At 41.1% G+C, this 22,919-nt stretch overlaps 1 long non-coding RNA gene across 50 annotated transcripts in view; it reads right to left on the reverse strand.

Moving 5' to 3' along the window:
- Positions 1-22,919, reverse strand: part of LOC100609893 (uncharacterized) — a 111,204-nt gene that overhangs the window by 5,018 nt on the left and 83,267 nt on the right. For 29 of the 50 annotated variants that reach the window (XR_010149462.1, XR_010149468.1, XR_010149450.1 and 26 more), the window contains 2 exons: positions 21,494-21,621; positions 19,831-19,974 (listed from right to left, as the gene is read on the reverse strand). This is a non-coding gene — a long non-coding RNA (uncharacterized LOC100609893). The remainder of the gene's footprint in view (positions 1-19,830; positions 19,975-21,493; positions 21,622-22,919) is intronic. The other 21 variants (XR_008546416.2, XR_010149463.1, XR_001715828.4 and 18 more) reach the window with 1 other exon arrangement.

Genomic DNA, 22,919 nt, shown 5'->3' on the forward strand with positions numbered 1-22,919 from the left:
CCAAAAGTTGTAGAACACATACTATTCTCTAAACGTTTCCCTGTTGACATAAAACTCACAGGTAAGGTGTTTTGTTACATGGAGAACCCCAGGAGAGTTGAAATAGGGGATAGGGGGACCAAAGCTGTGTGCCCAAAGCAAATGTGTAACAATGAAACAGCAAAAGAACTAACAAAACTAACTCCATTTTTGTTGAAGGGGCCTCTACCCATTCCTGCAAGTAGGCTAGGATAATTTTAGAACACTGAGATAATATGCAAAAACAGCAATCATGTAGTTTTTAAAACTAACTCTGGGATTAAAGGAGAAGTATGTAAACAACTATGTTTTGTTAAACGTTTATAGAAGCATTGTGATCTGACCAAGGACAAAGAAATTCCCAACCTTCTCAGACCCTCACTGACATGCAGATGTCTGTGATCACTGGTTACCTCTTGATTTTGACCTCCTCCTTTTCCCATGTTCTTAACATAAAAAGAGCCTAAAATTTGTACTGACTTAGGATGGTGCTTTAGGATACTAGTCTACCCTCTTCTCAGTTTGCTGGCCCTCCAAATAAACCTGCTTTTGCTCCCACCAATTCTTGTCTCTTGAGTTTTGGCTTCTGAATGGTGAGGAGCTGTAACTGAATGGAATCAGAGCACTGGAGTGTTCTGCTGAAACTTTTGGCCTGGTAGGGAGGAAAAAGCAGGCTTATATTACAGCTGCTATTCTTTCTCAGCTGCATCACATTCATTCCAGTATTTTGCCCCAGAAGCAAATATAAACCTAAACAGAAAAAAAAAAAAAAAAAAAGAAAAAAGACGTTTTTTGGATTCCTGAATTAAAAACAAAACTCCAGCCTAACTTTACCCATGAACATGAAACCAACATGCCATAGGACCTGGCATTCTGACACAGTCCAAGGCAGTTTCTACCCAGGCTAGACTTTCTGGGAAGCAAATGTTTTCCTGTATTCAAATGGATCTGTGTTACCTAATATCAGGACTAGCTCTCACCTCCTAGTTTACCTTTGCAGTGAAACTTCTGTTGATCACCCCAGACCTGAACTCCCTTAGCATGAGTTGTTTAGACCAGGCACCTGTGTATTTGCAAATACTGTAGAAGGCAGTATGACTTAGTGCAAAAGGTTCTGGGACCATAGAGCTGCAAGCTCAAATTCCAGCTCTGAGATTTGTTACTTGTGAGATTTTTGGCAGGTGACTACCCTCTTCTACCTTTAGCTCCATCACCTGTCAAATGAACACAATTAAACCTATCTTACAGAAGTTTTTTGGTCAGGAATAAGTAAGTTATTACATTGGGAAAGAGCCTACTATAGTGCCTGGAGCATATCAAGTTCAATTATTATTTTGCTCAATTATTATTTTAAAAGCAAAATACATACAGAAATGAACCAGGAGATGGTCAAAATTGGAATGTAGCATTCTAATTGGATATCAATCCTTGCTGAACTATCCTAATTAATTACATATGTATGGACTCCTCAGGAAAAAACTGAAGTACAATCAACCCCATCTCCGAAAAGGAGTCATCCTACTCACCAATTTTCGAGTGAAGTCTTCTATTTTTCCCTCAAAATTGAACATCAGCTTTCTTCTCAACATACTCAAGGACAAACCCCCAGTCTAATGATATTAAATACTACATTTAGGCTCAAGGATGATGGGTTGCCCTTATGATCATGTTCTACTGCATTTCAAGAAAGTCGTGGTTAAGGACAGTGTCATCTTTGTCTCAGTATCTGCAGGTCTTCTGCAGGTTAGTCTTTGAGTTCAAAAACAAAAAACACCTGAATAATCATGGTGTACATTTCGGGCTATAAATCCTATAAATCCTGTGTAAATGTACTTGCCCAAATCTAGAGTAGGTAGAAATAACCTTTTGACAAAAGGAAATCCCGATTTTAAATGATGTAAAGCAGAGCCTATGTTAGTCCCTCCCATTCTTTTAAACATCTGTGTAAATTATAAACAGTCCCCAACTTGCAGGAATTTCCTTTTTTTGGCATTTGGGATAGTGGAAAAGCCATATGCGTTCAGTAGAAATCATACTTTGAGTGCACATACAGCCATTCTGTTTTTCATTTTCAGTACAGTATTGAATAAATTTCACGAGATACTCAGCACTATTATAGGCTTTGTGTTAAATGATTTTGCCCAACTATAGGCTAATGTAAGTGTTCTGAGCACTTTTAATGTAGGATAGGCTAAGCTATGATGTTTAGTAAGTTCCGTGCATTAAATGCATTTTTGACTTAATTTTTTTTCAACTTAAATAGACTTATCAGGACATAGCCCCATTGGGGAGCATTTGGTATTTGCCATAACCATTGGGAGGGTTAGATTGATGCCCTCCAGCCATTGGGAATAGAAAGACAAGCATCTTCCCTGGTGCTGATGTGAGTTTATCACTAGGGAATTGCAACAGCTTTATGAAGCAGTTGTACCTGTTGTCTGATTATTTGGAGACAATGTAGTTGAGCATAAACTGTGGAAATGGGGGATGGGGAAGGGGCCATGGTAATCTGCAGGCCCAGTTCAGGCATTTGGCTACTGGGGTGGAGAGTAGGAGCCCTGTGTATTTGCTGGAGGACTCAGTCAGCCCTGAAGGAAAAGAATGAAAAAGAAATATGTGGGACTGAAGGGAAGCTGGGGAAGCGGTCGAGAACTTGGATGCCTAGATTCTGCCTGGGTGCTCTGGCCGACTGTTGGTGTGGAAGGATGCTTCCAGATAATACAAAGGATAATGCTGCCCAAATAGCCCCTGAGCTAACTCTGGGGCTGTTGTCCCCTGTTCCCTAGAAAGAGGGCTATCAGGAACTAGAAAAGACAACGCCCTCCATTCAGGATGCTAATGAAAGAATGCTTAGGAAGAAAGCTCACTCTCAGAGCAGCATATACAGTCTCAGACAGCAGAGCAGGAGTGGCTCCATTCACAACTGCAAGAAATCTTCCAAGTAAGCGTCCAAGAAGAATGTGCAAGACATACTGCCCTTAGGCCCAGGCAAGAGGGGACCATGCTTTGGAGGACTCCACATGTCACAACACAAAAAAGACATAATGTTAAAGAACACATGGACAGCTTTGTCCTTCAGCTCTTGCAACTGAGACCCTGACCCTAAACATCAGATCTCCTGACCTTCTCTGTTCAGGCTTCAGGGAAATGTTCCCCACATCTCTTGCCTCACATCCAAATGCCATCAGAGATGTGGATCTTGCTGCTGTGGACTTCAGAGATGGACACTGCTGCAGAGGTTTTATGGGTTTGAGTGGCTAAAACACAAGAGAAGACAACTTGCCCAACCTTTCCTCAGGTATCATGAATGGAATAGACTATTGCATTAAAGATTGCTTTGCAGTAGTGTTCAGAGGCAATTTTCTTGCTTTTTTTAAATATTCCAATTCATGGTTCAAAGAATAGCATATATTTTATAATTTGTTAGCTTGATTGAAAACATTTGAATAACTGTTGATACTTTTCTCTCAAACCCCACAAATCTTAGGGTGGGCCTGCCTGTGAGTCACCCAGGAACCTGTCACAGGACATAGGAAAGAACAGGTTGTGACTGGGATTCTGTTTCCTGGGGATTCATTACCTTTGCATCTATTATCCAATGCTTCTGTGTCCTCTCCCACAGGGTGTGTCTCAAAAAGGCCAGGATTACCAAACAGTGAAACCAAAATTCTCATATTTGGCAAACATTCTCTAATATTGATGTGGATGCCACCAATTAGGCTCATTCAACAGATCAACTCGGAGAGCACATTTGATAGCTGACTTGTTTGAGTAAGGGGAAGATTTTCTCTACCCCTTCTCCCACCCTAATCAATATATACTTCCCTACACCAGGTCTTTTCTATAGAGCTTCTGTGTCCTCCCTTCTGGGGAATGATGGAGAGGGAATCTCCATGTTTTCTCCCTAACTACTTGCTGTTGCTCCTCAAGGGAGGAAGGGCTGAACCAGTTGGCCGGAGCTTAACACTGACTAAGCCCCACTCTTATGTATGGTGGATTACATGTCTCATAATAGGAGGAACAGGCTCCAGCCTATCTAGTTCAAATTCTTCTTGTCCACCCCTGTGCTTCATTTATCCATATAGTAGCAAAACCAGCAAGGTCCTCTCACAAAGGGAGGCCAACCATTCTCTTCCCTGCCCTGTTCAGCCCTGACCTGGGGAGTGAGATGGACTTTGCCTCCACGCAGGTGGCTGGGTTAGTTGGAATCTGTGCTGCAGGCTTAGGCACGTGCCCAAAGACACACTGGACTTTGTGAGTCCTAAAGCAGAGATTTAGGGTCAAAGATGGGAGATCATAGGTCCAAGTCATACTCCCCAGCACAATTTGCCAGAATCCCTGTTTTTTGAAGGTACATTAGACAAAGTGGGCTAAGTAGCTGTGATGGAAGACCCACTAACTCAGAGAATGCAGAAGGTTGCCTCTGTCATATTTTGGTCTTAGATGACTGGCTCAGGGTTGGCAGACAGCTCTGAGCCACATAGTCCTTTGAGAGCTGGTGCAGACAGTGTCTCTTGCTATCTTCAACATGCATCTCCCAGGGCTGCACTATTCCAGCTACCCAGAAAGGGAAAGAGGACAGTCCAGGGCCAGAGATGACTCTTAAGTAAATAGGATGAAAGTTGCCCAAATCAATTCCTCCCAAACTCCAAAGGAGCCTGGGAAATAGGAGCACTGATTCTGGCAGACAGCTAGCATTCTCCACCACAGAGGAGTTACTGAGCCTTTGCAGGATGTAAGTTTAGTCCTTATTCTACAAGAACACATTAAGTGCTTATTTGTTTGTTTGTTTGTTCATGGTCTGGGTAGTTGACTGGCAATAGTTACAAAAACTTCTCAGCCAAAATCACCTGTTACATACAAATTGGTGCAGAACTCACAATCATTAGCTTGCTTCAATTATTTAAGCAGATTCAAAAATTCATTTTGGGATAAAAATAAAGTTATTTTAATAGGACTCATGAAGCCTATCTTGGGGTAGAAGAGGGATGACCCACCACCTGTAAGTTTCCTAAATTAATACATCTTTGTCAGTTTTATTGCCCATCCTAAAGCTTATCAGTGCCCCTTGAATCAACACTAAGTTTATGACCCCTCCCTGATTAAGCTGTGATACCTTTTAGTTAAGAGACACAGCCTGAAGGATATATTAGTTTCATTCGTTTAGGTTCTCCAAACAATAATCCTAACTTTCTGTATTTCTAACTTCTCAGCTAAGATAATTGAAAAGCAATATACCTAGGGCATATTGTCTTAGTTCTCCCAACCCCCTCTGCCAAAATAATGGGTGAGTATTTTTTTAAGTTAGGTACTTGACATTTTGAAGATTAATTTTTTAAAAATCTATTTAACATCATTTGTTTTCAAAGCTTATCCACTACGATCAAGTAGGCTTCATCCTTGGGAGGCAAGGTTGGTTCAACATATGCAAATCAACAAATGTGATTCATCACACAAACAGAACTAAAGACAAAAACCACACGATTATCTCAATAGATGCAGAAAGGTTTTTAATAAAACATCCCTTCATATTAAAAACTCTCAATAAACTAGGTATTGAAGGAACATATCTCAAAATAATAAGAGCCATATATAACAAACACACAGCCAACATCACACTCAATGGGCAAAAGGCAGAAGCATTCCCCTTGAAAACTGGCACAAGACAAGAATGCCCTCTATCACCACTCCTATTCAACATAGTATTGGAAGTTCTGGCCAGAGCAATCAAGCAAAAGAAAGAAATAAAAAGGCATTCAAATATGAAGACAGGAAGTCAAACTATCCCTGTTTGCAGATGACATGATCCTAGATCTAGAAAACCCCATCGTCTCAGCCCAAAAGCTTCTTAAGCTCATAAGCAACTTCAGCAAAGTCTCAGGATACAAAATCGATGTGCAAAAACTGCTAGCATTCCCATATACCAACAACAGTCAAGCCAAGAGCCAAATCACAAACAAACTTTCATTCATGATTGCCATAAAAGGAATAAAATACCTAGGAATACAGCTAACAAGGGAATTGAAAGATCTCCACAAGGAGAATTACAAACCACTGCTCAAAGAAATTACAGATGACACAAATAAATGGAAAAACCTTCCATACTCATGGATAGGAAGAATCAATATCATTAAAAGGGCCATACTGCCCAAAGCAATTTATAGATTCAATGCTATTTCTTTTAAACTACCATTGACATTCTTCACAGAACCATTTTTAAAGACTGTTCTAAACTGTAGAAAAAACTGTTTTAAAATTCATATGGAACAAAAAAAGAGCCTGAATAGCCAAAGTAATTCTAAGCAAAAAGAACAAAGCTAGAAGCATCACACTACCCACTTCAAACTACTACAGGGCTACAGTAACCAAAACAGCATGGTACTGGTAGAAGAACAGACACATAGACCAACAGAACGGAATACAGAACCCAGAAATATGACCACACAACTACAACTATCTGATTTTCAATAAACTTGACTCAAAAAAAACCAATGAGGAAAGGATTCCCCATTCAATAAATGCTGCTGGGATAACAGGCTAGCCATATGCAGAAAATTGAAACTGGACCCCTTCCTTACATCATATACAAAAATTAACTCAAGATAGATTAAAGACTTAAATATAAAACCTAAAACTATAAGAACACTGGAAGACAACCTAGGCAATACCATTCAGGACACAGGCATGAGCAAAGATTTCATGATGAAGGTGCCAAAAGCAATTTCAACAAAAGCAAACATTGACAAATGGGATCTAATTAAACTACAGAGCTTCTGCACAGCAAAAGAAACTATCAACAGAGTAAACAGACAACCTACAGAATGGGAGAACATTTTTGCAAACTATGCATCTGTCAAAGGCCTAATATCCAGCATCTATAAGGAACTTAAATAAATTTACAAGAAAAAAAAACCTCATTAAAAAGTGGGCAAAGGACATGAACAGACACTTCTCAAAAAAAAAGACATACATGCAGCCAACAAGCATATTTTAAAAAGCTCAACATCACTCATCATTAGAGAAATGCAAATCAAAACCACAATGAGATACCACCTCACACCAGTTAGAATTACTATCATTAAAAAGTCAAAAAATAACAGATACTGGTGAGGTTGTGGAGAAAAACGAACACACTGTTGGTGGGACTGTAAATTAGTTCAACCACTGTGGAAGACAGTGTGGCAATTCCTCAAAGACCTAAGGACAGAAATACCATTTGACTCAGCAATACCATTACTGAGTATATACTGAAAGGTATATTAAATTGTTCTATTGTCTATTACATAGTATAAAGACACATGCACACATATGTTCACTGCAGCACTATTCACAATAGCAAAGATATGAAATCAACTTAAATGCCCATCAATGATAGACTGGATAAAGAAAATGTGGTACATATACACCATGCAATACTCTGCAGCCATGAAAAAGAATGAGATCATATCCTTGGCAGGGAGATGGATGGAACTGGTGGCTATTATCCTTAGCAAACTAACGCAGTAACAGAAAACTAAATACCACATGTTCTCACTTATAATTGGGAGCTAAATGATGAGAATACATAGACACATACAGGAGAACAACACACACTGGGACATACTGGAGGGTAGTGGGTAGGAGGAAGGGGAGGATCAGGAAAAATAACTAATGGATACTAGGCTTAATACCTGGGTGATGAAATAACCTGTACAACAAACCCCCATGACGCAAGTTTACCTATGTAACAAAACTGCATATCTTGCACATGTACCCCTGAACTTAAAAGTTTTTTTAAAAAAACATTTGTTTTTTAATTAAATAGTAATTGAACATATCACCCTTTCAGTTACTCGTGATTTCTTATATAAGCATCTATGCAGTAAATTCCTTCTAAAATTTTAACCTGGAAAATTTTATAACTTCAAGTGAAGGTAATGAATCTATTATTTTTTCTTATAAGAACCATACAATCTATTCACACCCCTCATTATCTTAATTTCTAAGATTGGCACTAAACTTAATGATCAACTGTAATAATTAGTTCAATTCTGGTGCCTGAAATCTATGTCCCGATTTGCTTTACATTTTAATGAATGTTTTACTTTGGAATAATTTTAAATTTATAGAAAAATTATAAAATAATTTGTACAGAGAGTTCCTGTAAACCCTTCACTCAGTTTCTCTTAATATTAACATCTTACTTAACCTTGGTACATTTGTCAAAACTAAGAAATTAACACTGGTGCATTTCTAATAACTAAACCACAGACTTTGGATATCACTAGTTTTTCCGCTAATGTCCTCTTTCTGTTCCAGGATATCTAACTGCATTTACCCCAGTTTGTTTTAATTGAAATACAGCATCCTGGTTGAAAATCATTCCTAAGAAATTTAATGACTAGAAACTGGAAAAACATTTATTTAAGATTCACAAAAGGTTTTCTTTCTCAAACAAAAAAAATTGTCTACATTTTAATTTTTAAGCTATCATTTAAATATGGTTTGCTAAATGATAAGGAAATTAGATTTTTATACTTGAAAATTTAGAGAACTTATTAGATGTGGTTCATCAGGAAGGCTTAAGAAGCACATACCTATCATGGAATAACTTTATAAAAGAGAAATATCCCTCTTAAGAGTTTTGGCTTTCCTGTACCCCAATCCCAGTGATAGCCATAGAGATTCCTGTTGGTTCATAGCCAAAATTTAAATACTATCTTGGCCATGCACACCCAAAAAAAAATCCAGAACAATAAAGTCCTTAGAAACAGAGCCTTTAGATACTTCTTTTGGAAACAGTGCTAGAATAGAGCTTCTAAGTCTTCTAATTGCTATTGCTGACGTAGTCTGCTGTAAAATTACAATAGTGAATAGGCAAGGACCGGAAGATTCCAAATTGTGAAACAATTTGGAGAGGTACTACAAATCATCTCTCTTAAAAAAAAACATGGCTGTCAGAGCCTGGGACCTGATTCGGAAGACATCTCTGACTGGATAATGCTGATTATGAAAATTGCTGAAAGGTTATAAATAAAATGTTAAATAATACAGTACAGCTAATTCTTCAGGTGTTGATTCCATTCTCAAGTGAGAATCTACATGAATCAAGTAACAGCACACAACTTTCCTGGGGGTAAAAATCTCTAGAAACATTGTTCACTCACATTTGCTTATGTCCTTTTACTCTATAGTCTCAATGACATTATTATTTCTTGCTTTGTTATTTCTTTTCTCCAATCCACATTAGTAGCCTGTTCTTATAAATAATTCAGCATCTGTCTGAGCATTTGTTTGCAATATTATCTTATATGATGTTATGTAGGAAGAGGGAGAAAAATGCAAAGTATTTTTGAAAGGCTAGTAATGCTTAAATACAGGGAAATAATTTTTCTTTCGATCTTTCATGTTTGCAAAGTGGTTCTGTCACATCCATTGCCTCTGAACTTACACTGAACTTTTGCTTCCAGAAAGTCTGGTTTCATAGACTCCAGCCTGCTGTAAAATTTGATATCACTGAAACTTGATAAGAGGGTCCATTGCAATCACATGCACCTACAAAGCTATCTACCATACCTGTAATTCCTGGTGAGCTTGTGTCTATTTGTATGTTCAAATAGGCTTCAAAGGAAGCAAGTCAGATCATCTGTACACACAATGGGGGCAAGGAGAACCATTTTTGCTTTTATTTTTTTCAAATACAATTTTGAGATAATGTTGTTAAAATTTCCAGGGCAATTTAGGACTCAGAGCCAGGTGTTCACATTTGAGATCTGCAGTTGAAACCTTGCTGGCTTACTTCCCACAATACATCCGACAATATTGCCTAGGAGCTGTCGGGAAGCTCGCCACAATTGTAACGGACATCCAATCTTCCAGTTTCTAAACAGAGTTAAGGAAGACAAACTTTGAAAACAGAATTAAGTCCGTGTTGGAGGACTTACACTTTCAACTCTCTTGACTGCCAATGACTAAGAGTATAACTTTTCTAAATTATGAAAACCTACAGGAATCCAGGTCAAATGTTGACTTAGGGCTCTTCTCACATGCTGTTTCCTCTGCTTGGATGCTGTTCCCTCCCCACCCACTCCACTCTTAACTTAAAATCTAATTTTACTTCACCCTTAGGGTCTCAGCTTCCCTGACACCTCAGAAGAGGCTGGGCACCCCAGTATATGCTCTTCCAGTGCATTCCATCTCTACTTCGTAGCGCTATCCTTATTTTTTTCTCTAGCGGTTGATTGATGTCTGCTTCCCCCAATAAACATAAGGAAGCTATAGGAGAGCAAAACTATATCTTTCTTACTCACCACTGGCTAGCTAGGCTCAAGGTGGCAGTCCAATAAAGATGTAAACCGATAAATCAATGCATGTGAGTGAAAATAATAATAGCTAGCTAACATTTACATGTTTGTTTACTACATCCCAGGCTCTGTGTGGAGTGTTTTACCAGCGAGAATGAATGAATGACCACAAAAATGAACATTAAGTACATTAGAAGTATCTGAACGAATAGTAGATGTAATCTTACACAAGTTATGCATGAAGCCTTTTTGTTTACATAAAATTTAGGGGAATGTTTCAAGTTCAGTATTTCATGATTTATCTAACCTCAATTGCAGACGAGGGAGAAACTCAAGTTTTATAGGTAAACTGCCAAGAACAAAGCTTGGGAAAGGTCAACAGGTAAAATAGTAGTAATGTGCTCCTATCTAAAGCTGAAACAATAACCAAAGGAAGGAGAAGATGGGGAGCTAGGAAGCCCAAGGTAAATGCGCATTTTTATTCAGATTCTCGAAGAGGTATGTGACCCAAAAAGGGTTAAAAACTAATGCTATCTATATTATTTTGTAAACTGCATCTTTTAGTCGGTACATCTTGTCATCTTATCATGTCATTGAATATTCCTCTACAACATCTTTTCAAGTAGCTAGAAGAATTTTATTGTATGCATGTGCCATTATTTGTTTAACTATTCTCCTAAAGTTGAACATTTAGTTTACTTCCCATTTTTGCCAGTATCAACTTGTAACTAAATCTTTGCATACATCCTTAATTATTTGCTTTAATACAGTAAAGGGGTTAAATTACAGGGACCAGGCTGGGCGCAGTGGCTCATGCCTGTAATCCCAACACTTTAGGAGGCTGAGGTGGGCAGATCAGGAGATCAGGAATTTAAGACCAGCCTGGCCAACATGGTGAAACTCTGTCTCTACTAAAAATACAAAAATTAGCTGGGTTTGGTGGTGGGCGCCTGTAATCCCAGCTACTCGGGAGGTTGAGGCAGGAGACTTGCTTGAACTCACGAGGCGGAGGTTGCAGTGAGCCGAGATCGCACCACTGCATTCAAGCCTGGGTGACAGAGCAAGACTCCAACTCGAGAAAAAAAAAATTATAGGGCCTAATATTTGTAATTGTATATGGGAAAAACTGGCTTCACACAGGATATTTCATCCAGGTTTGAGATCATAACCTTCCTTTAAATCAAAGAGCACAAAGCTAGCAACTTCAAAAAATGAACATTTAACAGCATTTGTATTTATTTACATTGAATTGCTTTACCATTTCTTCAAGTTGCTTTACCATTGCTTCAATCAAAGCAGCAAAATGTTAGTAATGCTAAATTGAAAGAAATTCTGAAGGTGCCATCTGGAAATGGCAGCACCTTGGCCCTAAAAAGCATTCTTGACTCAATATTGAAGATACTTGTCATGGTATTTTTTTCTGATTCCAGGGAGTTTTAATATATGTTCAATTGAGTGATAATCTTAGAAAACAATCATGGACCTCTTCACTATGTTTCCAAGAAAGATCTCAAGCCTTCGAGATTAGCACAAATCTTAAAAGGTCATATCTGAGTACTTTTGGTTTCTTACCTCCTAAAAGGCAAACCAGGCCATTTGTTGTTTTGCCTGGTAACAAGAGGAAAGAGCTTCTAAAATTAGTGTGAAGCCAGACCTACTGTGAATTAATAATGAATAGAATCACTGATTCCATAAATAACAGGATTCAGGGTTGAGAAGGTCAGCTTGGCTGCACTCCTAGAGGAGTAAAAGCGCCTCCAAAGTTAATGCTAGAAATAAAAGGTAGGGAGCCATGATGTTTCTAAAGGAAACCTAAAGAAAATCTTGCTGTGCAGGATGAATTTCAGTAGTGACCATTCTTAAAGTCAACTGCATCTCAGATAATCACAGTCAAAAAAGTAAAGCTAATGAACCTCATCCAACAACTTGGTTTAGGATTATTGTTTGTGATAGCGTACTTTCTGTCATGTTAGTCATCACCATGAAAACCTGTTTTTAAAAAGTGATCCCAGGCTGGGCACGGTGGCTCACGCCTGTAATCTCAGCACTTTGGGAGGCTGAGGCGGGCGGATCACGAGGTCAGAAGATCGAGACCATCCCGGCTAACACAGTGAAACCCTGTCTCTACTAAAAATACAAAAAATTAGCTGGGCGTGGTGGCATGTGCCTATAGTCCCAGCTACTTGGGAGGCTGAGGCAGGAGAATCGCTTGAACCCAGGAGGCAGAGGTTGCAGTGAGCCAAGATCATGCCATTGCACTCCAGCCTGGGTGACAGAACAAGAATCTGTCTCAAAAAAAAAAAAGTGATCCCACTCTCAGAAAACATGAATAGGTCCCCGGCCTGTACAGCCCTCCCAACTGGCTTTGATCTTTCATACCTACATGTTGTCAGGTAAATTAATTTTTTTTTTTTTTTTTTTGAGACAGAGTCTTGCTCTGTCACCCAGGCTGGAGTGCAGTGCCACAATCTCGGCTCACTGCCACCTCCACCTCCCGGATTCAAGTGATTCTTCTGCCTCAGCCTCCCAAGTAGCTGGGATTACAGGCACCCACCACCATGCCTGGCTAACTTCTGTATTTTTAGTGGAGATGGGGTCTCACCATGTTGGCCAGGTTGGTCTAGAACTCCTGACCTCCAGTGATCCACCTGCCTTGGCCTCCCAAAGTGCTGGGATTACAGGCATGAGCCACCATGCTTTTTTTTTTAGACAGGGTCTTGCTCTGTCGCCCAGGCTAGAGTGTAGAGGCATGATCTCGGCTCACTGCAACCTCCACCTCCCGGATTCAAACAATTCTCCTGCCCCAGCCTCCCGAGTAGCTGGGATTACAAGCGTGCCACCACGCCCAGCTAATTTTGTATTTTTAGTAGAGACAGGGTCTCACCATGTTGGCCAGGCTGGTCTCAAACTCCTGACTCAGGTGATCCGCCCGCCTTGGCCTCCCAAAGTGCTGGGATTATAGGCCTGAGCCACTGGCCCGGCCGTCAGGTGAATTAATTTAACAGACAAGACAAAACCCTTAAGGCTACATTTGGATCCCCTATAGAGCTCTGATAGTCAAGGAATCTTGAAAGTAGCCCAACAGCCAAGAACTTGTCTCAAATTGTATTCGGTTTTCTTATTTCTGATGAAACTTGGTTTCCAGAGATGAATAGTAATCTCATTTTTTTTTGTACGTTCAGGTGTTCAATTGCTGTTGTTTTTCTAAAATGGTAGTTTTCTTCCCTTTAATCCACCGCTTCATGTCACCTTGTGATATCAAACAAGGATATCACATTTTGAACCACACTTAGCACAGGCCAAATACTTCATGAAATGGGCATGACTCAAACTTGACAAAGTGAAGCATAAAGACCCATGCTGCCCTTTTCCTAGAAAGCTGATGAATCCTTCACCAATTCTTTTCAGTAGTTTTGCTCCTGGCCCCCAGGGCTGTTCGTTCTTCTCAGCACACACTATTTATGTATCTTTCACTATGGTACAGATTCTTCAAAGACCTTCCCTTTGTATCTCTAAGATAGCTAAGTATTTGAAACATCCACTCCACTTAATTAATGCAACCCAAATAGTAGAGATTAAATCATCCCAGGCTTCCAGGCAAATGGAGGCTCTTTCCTCTGGTAGGTCACAAACACACACACAAATAGAAGCAAATGTACACCTATGTAAAAATACCCATCGACTCCAGAACTGCTCACAACAGGATCTCGGGAAGCTGCCTTGTTACTAAAAGATCCCAAAATAAAAATACAAGAAAACAGATTCAAAGGAATAAGGTAAAATTTCACCTTCGGAGAGCTGGCTCTAGACAGGATAAACTTGATCCTGAATTTGGTCATAGCATGCAGTTTTTTCATGGGTTGGCACAGAGGACCAAGGAAGAGCAGACCTGGGAATCACAGGAATGCTCTATCTCAGGCTCATGGATGCATTGGCTGAGAGCCCCAAACATGTGAAAGTTCTATTGCCACTATCATGGTCCCACTGTGGGAAGACCCACTGTTAAGTCAGGTTACATGTTTGAAATCAAAATTTAAAAGTATGCTCCTCTAAGCTAATCGTATAGAACTGTACATGACCTTGGCCTACTCTAACCCAGTGAAACATTACCAGCTCAGTAGAGCAGAAAGAGGTCATTTTCAAAACTGGTTGAATTATAACAGGATTTCCTGAAGGCCAAGAGGAAACCATGCTGTTTCACTGCAAGCAAAGCAGAGTGGGCCAGGATAATAAAGTACTCAGGAGTGAATCCTGGCACACAGAGAAATTAAAGAAACATGTGGCTGGACACTGTGGTTCACCCCTGGAATCCCAGCACTTTGGGAGGCTGAGGCAGGCGGATCACCTGAGGTCGGGAGTTCGAGACCAGCCTGACCAACATGAAGAAACCCTGTCTCTACTAAAAATACAAAATTAGCCAGGCGTGGTGTTGCATGCCTGTAATCCCAGCTACTTGGGAGGCTGAGGCAGGAGAATCACTTGAACCGGGGAGGTGGAGGTTGCAGTGAGCCGAGATCGCGCCATTACAATCCAGCCTGGGCAACAAGGTGAAACTCTGTCTCAAAAAGAAAAGAAAAGAAAAGAAAAGAAACATGTTGGTGGGGATAAGAGTATTCTTAGGGGTTAGGTGGAGTCACACAGAGGTGCAAAAATAAACGAAATATATAGAATAGTACATCCACAGGTCAGGAATACCATGCCTCCACTTGCCCCAGGGTTCTGCACACTGCAGGCACTCAGTAAATGTTAATTGACTGAATTAATAGGCTTCATAGTTCCAACATGCAGTACAGTGCCTAATTGGCTAGTCCAGGCAAGCCCTCTTAATACTATATTTGGAGAATGAGAGACATGAACTGGTTGAGTGACCTCCTCAGGTTACCCTCTGTGTTAGAAGCACAGCCAAGACAGGAGTCGAGGCACAAGCATCCACCAGCCACCAATGAACTGGCCCACCAACGACGAGGCCAGGAGCTGAGGAGGCAGGAATGCTAAGATAAATGGAATTTGAAGTCTAAATTCAGAGAATTTTCAGTTCTCTCGAATCACAAATGAGAACATTTAAAATGAACTCATCAAACTCTCTCACAGGGTGGCTCAAGAAATAGGAGACTCCAAGTTCAAGTGAGAAGTTGTATAGGAAGAACTCTAAGATGGCACAAGGAAGGGCATGAGCTCTGGAAGCAGGCAGTCCTGGCTTTGAATCTAGCTCTATTACTCACCAGCCATGACCTGAAGCAACTTAACCTCTTCAAGACTCAGTTTCCTCGCCTCTAAAATGAAAATGATAATGATTGTCTCATAGAGTTGATGTGCAAAGTAAAGATGTGATATAAGCCCCTAACATCATGAGTGGCCCAAAATGGGCACTCAGGTACAAAGCCACAAACAAAATGCTAGTTATGACAATGATTCCACTAGGAACAGCAGAGCATCAGTCAGAGGTCGTGTAAAGTTTCCACTGACTTGATGATCTAAAGTAATGAATAAACACAGGAACAGGTCATTCAAACTGCAGATTACAAGGATAGTTTTTTTCAGTATGAGAAAAATGCTGTTTGGTAGCTCACAAGCAGATTTCACTCTGGAGCAGTGCCCTTGACACAGAGGAGGCTGGGCTTTCTAACTTGTCTGCTCTCTCTCTCTTTCTCTCTCTCTCTGAGCTTCTGATACATAGTATTCAGCAAATACACCACATACTGGAGAGTGGTATATCATATACCCTGTGACTGCATTTTACGACAGACTCCCAGGATTAAGGGCAGATGTACTATGCACTTGAATATGCCCAAAGTTTAAGAGTTAAGTTACTTAATGCTACATCCAGTGGCATCATTTGCAACAGAGCTGGCTACCAAAAATGCATTTGGGGATTCTCACTTTCCAACTAAAAACTACATTAAACCAGCACAGTGCATTGGAATTTTATATGAGACTGTAATAGTTGACAACATCCGTATCTCCATATCAAAGAGAAACCATCCCTTTTTCACAAGGAACTTATTTCAAAGGAGTTATACTTCTGAATGAGAGACAGTCCAACGATCTGGACCTAGAATCCCTGAGACTGTAGATGTTGAATAATATTAGTGTTATAAGAACCTCAGTTATTGTTATTGTTATTATTATTATTATTGAGATGGAGTCTCAATCTGTCGCCCAGGCTGGAGTGCAGTGGTACAATCTCAGCTCATTTCCACCTCCACTTCCCAGGTTCAAGCGATTCTCTTGCCTCAGCCTCCCAAGAAGCTGAGATTACAGGCGCACACCAAGAAGTCCAGCTAATTTTTGTCACGCCAAGACGTCCAGCTAATTTTTGTATGCTTTTGTAGAGATGGGGTTTTGCCATGTTGGCCAGGCTGGTCTTGAACTCCTGGCCTCAAGCACTCTGCCCACCTTGGCCTCCCAAAGGGCTGGGATTCCAGGTGTGAGCCACCTTGCCCGGCTTGACCTACACTTTTCTAAGTCCATTTCTCAGTTCTCAGGTCACATCTGAGGTGTGTGTCAGTAGCATCCGACACAGTGATGACTCCCTTTCCTCTGAATTTGTTTCTTTACTTGGCTTCCAGCACAAACCCTTTCTTCATTTTCCTCCTACTCACTAGGCATTCCTTCTTAGACTGCTTCCCTGGTCCAGCCTTTTCTCTCTGACCTCATAATCTTGGAGGGCCCCAGGGCTCAGCCCTCGGGCACCTTTTCTTCCTTATTCACCCTCTTGGTGATCTCACCTGGTTTCATAGCATTAAATATCACCAGATGCTGCCAAATGTGCACCTCCAGCTCAGACTTCTCTCCTGAACTCCAGACTTCTTTTTTTTTTTTTTTTTTTTTTGAGATGGAGTCCCACACTGTCACCCAGGCTGGAGTGCAGTGGCACGATCTCGGCTCACTGCAACCTCTGCCTCCAATGTTCAAGTGATTCTCCTGCCTCAGCCTCCCAAGTAGCTGGAATTACAGGCACCTGCCACCACGCCCAGCTAATTTTTGTATTTTTAGTAGAGACGGGGTTTCGCCATGTTAGCCAGCTGGTCTCGAACTCCTGGCCTCAAGTGATCTGCCTGCCTCGGCCTCCCAAAGTGCTAGGATTACAAGCGTGAGCCACCACGCCCGTTTGAACTCCAGACCTTTATCCAGCTGCCTGCTTCATGTATCAAACTTAACAAGTCCAAACTTGGACTTCTGTTCTTCCCTTTGAAGCCAGCTCCACTCCCAGTCTGCACTCTCTCAGTCGATGGTGACTCTATTCAAAACCTTTAGAGTCCTTCTGGACTCCTCTTACTTTTTTTTCTTTTCTCACATCCGAATCTTGTTGGCTTCCTCTTCAAAATATATCCTGCATCCAACCACTTCTCACTACCTCCACTGCTGCCACTGTGTTCCAATTCATTGTCATCTCTCTCTTGGATTATTACATTCCCTTCCTCACAACAGTCTCACTGTCGCCCAGGCTGGAGTGCAGTGGAGCGATATCGGCTCACTACAACCTTAGTGATCTTCTGATAGCCTTGTAGTATAAAGCAATTCTCTCTCTTGACCCATCATAGCTGTCCAGGTACCATTTAAAGAATAACAACAACAAAAGGTGACCATTTAGACAATTTAAGAATTACATCCAAAAAGCAAACACATGGAGAAAAAAGCAAAACAAAATATAGGCTAGTGAGCACAATTAATTCCAATAGCCAGTTACAAATCCTTGCAACTTTCTCATTCCTTTAGGTTCAGAGAAGTCAGAAGACTTCAGGTTGAGGAAAGCCAGGAATATAAAAGCCAAGGTCAGCTTTTAATTTACCTTTAACATGATCAAAACTAAACTTTTGCCCGGGAGTTTTCTCAGTAACAAAGGTGAGCAATTCCACCTTCAAAGGCATTTTTGGGTCTACTCAACAGCTTCAATTGCAGTATACCCTGTTTTCCTCAAAATTAAGTTTCACATTTGTAAATGTTGATCAATAAACTAGTTCTGCTTTCCCAGGTTTCACGCTCAATTCTGAATGTCCTTAGGGGGACACTGTGAAATTTATAAGGGCTCTGCTTCTTCTGCCTTCCTTTAAAGGATGGTGTTCCACTAAGATTCACCTTTCCATCTTCCACTCTCTTATCTTAATTTACATACTTTCGCTGGGTAATCTTGCCCACTTCTTCCCCTATGCTCATGACTCTCAACCCTCTACCTATCTCTAGCTCAGACCTCTCTCTTGAGCTTCAGATCCACATATCCCTGGATGTCCCATTCTCAAACACATAGTGCACATACAGAGTTCTTTCTCTCTGCCAAATGTACACCTCTTCCTCCCTTTCATTTTCCTTACTGGTGCCAAGATTCATCTAATCACTCAGACCAGAAACCTGAGCATGGTGCTATAAGATCACAGAGGAGAATCCAAGGATAGTAGCAATTTGCTGCAGGGTAGGAATGCAGGGAGGCATTCCAAGTGACATAATGTAACTATAGAGATGCTAAAATAAGAAAAAGCATGGTATGTGTGCTGTTAGGATAGAATAGGACAGGCTGAGGTAACAAATAAAACCCCATAATCTCAGTGGCTTTTTCTCATTTAAAAAAAAATATATATATGTCTTATGCCAATTGGTCAGCTTTCCTGCAACAGAAATTCAGGACCCAGCCTGCTTCCATTTTACAACCCACTGAGTTAGAGTTTCGCACATCCTAGCATATGGACAAAAGAGAATAAGCATGAAGAACTCAGACCCCCTCTTAGTCTTCCTGAACCAGAATGCCATATCCCTCCACTCACTTTTTTGTTGTCAAAAATTTGGTCAGTGTCCCAACCTAGCTGCAAAAAAAAACTGGGAGATGTCTTCTCATCTGCCTAGGAAGGTGAAATGAGGTAGTGAACATGTAGCATTTTCCCTACTATGACATGTTTAGGAAACCGTTAAGAAGACTGGCATACCTGGAAACCAATGGGAATTATGGGTTGGGTTGGGGGTGTAATATGTGTTGTGGAGAGAGGGTAGGTAGACAGTGCTAGGAGACACAAGAACGTAGGTACCATGGCCAATATAACTAGAAGGACTGGGTGGAGTCAAGAGCCTGAGTGCCATGCTAAGAATAGCATGCCAGTTCAATGGGAGTTTAAAGATGGGAAGTGAGCAAAGACAGGGAGAGGTGGTCAGTGGAGAATCCTAGAGCTCAAACTTCTCAACCTGAGAGCCCCAAGTAAAGGACCAGCTCTTGCTCCAGGACCAGCCTGAGGTTCCAATTGCTTTAAGAATCCATCGAGTGCAGACCAGGATATGAGACTCTGACCTAAAAACAAACTAAAAAGTTCTGTGTTCATTACCTCTGGACATTGTGTGATCCTTCCTGTAATGGCTTGGCTCCCAAAACCTCCCCACTGGCACTCCCCTCTCAGCTGCATCCCAATTCCCTCCGCTGCATCCCAATTCCCTCCGCTGCATCCCAATTCCCTCCGCTGCATCCCAATTCCCTCCGCTGCATCCTAATTCCCTCCGCTGCATCCCAATTCCCTCCGCTGCATCCCTTCTCCCTCCGCAGGCTCACCTCCCTTTTCTCTCCGGGTTCAGCCTTTCTTCTTGATTTTGGTGGGTGCGGGTTCTTGGCCCCTTCTTATGGGGCTCTGCCTCCAGTAGTACGTGCTCCAGCTGACTTGCATTCTGTTTTACGCTCAGCCATCTTCAACCAGGCCTATCCAATCAAAATAATAACATTAATAACTAGTATGTACTAAATGGTTACTATATGCCAGGCGCTATTCAAACATGTTTTATAAGGTCATGTGCTGTATAACAATATTTCAGTCAATATACTATTGTGGTCCCATAAGAGTATAATACTGTATTTTTACTGTGTACTTTTTCTATGTTTAGATGTGTTTAGATACATAAATACTTACCAGTGTGCTACAATTGCCTGCAGTATTCAGTACCATAACATGCTGCACGAGTTTGTAGCCTAGCAGGAATAGGCTATACCATATATCCTAGGTGTGTAGAAGGCTACACCATCTGAGTCTGTGTAAGTACACACTATGATGTTCACACAAACTCATGATCGCCCAGTGACACATTTCTCTGATCTTAAGCAATGCATGACTGTCACATGACTGTATATAATTATTTATTCTCAGGAAAAAAACCATGAGGTAGGTGGTATTGTTATTGCTTTATGCAGATAAAGAAACAGATGCAAAAAAGGCTAACTTGCCACATTCATGGCGCTTATAAGTGGTCAAGCTAGAATCTGAATCCAGGATGTCTGGCTTTTAACTAGACATAAGTTAAAAGTGCTATCGGTACTACTAAGTAAAGGATGAAGGAGAGGAAAGATAGAGACAACATGCCTTCATGATCTTGAAAGTAAAAAAAGAATGCAAGTAGCAGTTGTAATCACTAAGAAGGGAGAAGAAACAGTCTCCATTGTAGATAATTGCAAAGAAGGAGGCGCCACCAGAGGATAAAAAGCCTCCAATCATTCACACAAGGGACATTTGTTTCTTAAAAGGGAGACAAACTCCTGGAAGAGAATAGATACGACTGATTTTTTCTCAGTGGAATTTCACTTGCCCTGGCAGGTGGGTGGCAGGGAGATCTGAGGCCCCTCGAATTACAGCTCCTGGGCCCTGCCTCAGAAAAGTCCATTCGTCTCGGTAGAGCCCCTCCCACAGACTCACAATGTGGCCGTCTCGAGCTGGCCCGAGGCTGGACGTGCAGTCAGCCGAGCACACAAAATGAGAACTGTTTCCCTGCGTGCAGCTGGCGCGCGCTTTCCGCTAGTCGCAGCTGCTTGGAGCCCTGCGCGCTGGCGGGGCCACGCCCCCGATGAATATTCATGCCCAGCTTGGGCTCGGGAGCCCAGGATTTCAAAGCCCCTGAAGGGATTTGAGGGGCGAGGGAGCTTCCTGATAGGGAGTTAGAAGGAAGGAAGGAGCCGGGCTTTGTACGGGCTTGCTTTTGAAGACTACAATGAGGAAGGGTCACATGGAAAGTCAAATCCCGAGTTGCTAATCTAGGTTAGGTCAAGTTTGCAATGAGAGCTAGCTCCCTCCCTCCTTGTAATTTATCGAGTCTTTCAATGTCCTTTCACACAGACAACGTGCAATTACTGGTGTTTCGCAGACAGGCTCTCTTTCTAGCACTGGGGAGCATGAAAACAACCGAGAGTAGGCTTTTAGCTGGGTTTTAAGTGCTTACTTCATAACTCTTACCCGGTTAAACGTCTGCGATGACAACGCTCCTTCTTCTCACGTAGGTTTCTGTGCATGGATTTTAATTTGCACACATTCTTTACCTAATCTATGATTTTTAGATACGTCAGTCTGTCATGGGCTAGAAACTTAAAAAAAAAAAAACTTTTAAAATGGATATACTCTTAGGTCTAGTTGAGACACTAAGTATTAACCCTATTTATTAGCACTCAAGTTTGGCTATTATTTTTATTAATGGAGAGATTTCCCAGCACAGATCATCTGAAAGAGTAGATAGTTCCCAAATGCATTTCACTGACTTATATATAATACTAGGTGGGCTTTTGAGTAAGTGGATTCACTGTCTTTTGTTGTTGTTGGGGCCATAAAAGTGTTTACTTTAGAATCCACTTAACAGAAATTACTGGAGCTTTATTGAGTGCCTCTATTCCATTAATCCCTCCATTAAGAGAGAGGCTTAATGCTTTTTACCTACAAATTGGAAATGGAAGAAATAACATTGGGAGGAAACCAAAGAATAAACAGGAATATATTGTGAAAGCATTTAGCTACCTTAAATGAAGGCAAACCCCTCCCCCACCCCACTTCCATAATGGAGAACTGAACAAACATGCAGATATGAGGGTAGAACCACTGCGAGCAGCCCACGGGATCTTATGGGAAATAGGACGAGGATCAGACAAAGGACATAAACAAGTGTCCCCATAAACTTGGATTCTAGCAATTATAGACAGACACATTTGCCATCAATCCCCAGCAAAGTTCTAGATTGAATAGTTAAGCAAGCAGCTAGTGAGCACTTTAGAACGGTGACTCCTAAGAACCAGTAAGAGTTCACCAGAACTAGTCAAGCCAAACTGTATTTCCTTTTTATTTATTTTTAAAAAACAAAATGCTTGACTTCATCACAATCCCAAAAACAACGAACATATTGACAAAAGGATGACCTATGTCCCCCAACATTTTCTTTTTTTCTATAATGGACTCAGTATTCAAAATTGCTAAATTGAGTATCTGGTTGCTATATTAGTCCATTCTTGCATTGCTGTAAAGAAATACCTGAGACTGGGTAATTTATAAGAAAAGAGGTTTAATTGGCTCATGGTTCCGCAAGCTGTCCATAGTGGCATCTGCTCCTGAGGAGGCCTTGGAAAGTTTACAATCATAGTGGAAGGCAAAGGGGGAGCCAACATCTTACATAACCAGAGCAAGAGGAAGGCGAGAGGGAGGTGCTACACACTTTTAAACACCCAGACCTCATGAGAACTCTATCAGGAGAATAGCACGAAGGGGATGGTGCTAAATCATTCATGAGAAATCCACCTCCATGATCCAACTACCTCCCATGAGGCTCCACGTCCAACATTAGGGATTACAATTCAACATGAGATTTGGGTGGAGACACAGATCCTAAACCATATCAGTA

Source organism: Pan troglodytes, chromosome 12 (genome assembly GCF_028858775.2).
Source record: "Pan troglodytes isolate AG18354 chromosome 12, NHGRI_mPanTro3-v2.0_pri, whole genome shotgun sequence".
NCBI classification, from domain to species: Eukaryota; Metazoa; Chordata; class Mammalia; order Primates; family Hominidae; genus Pan; species Pan troglodytes.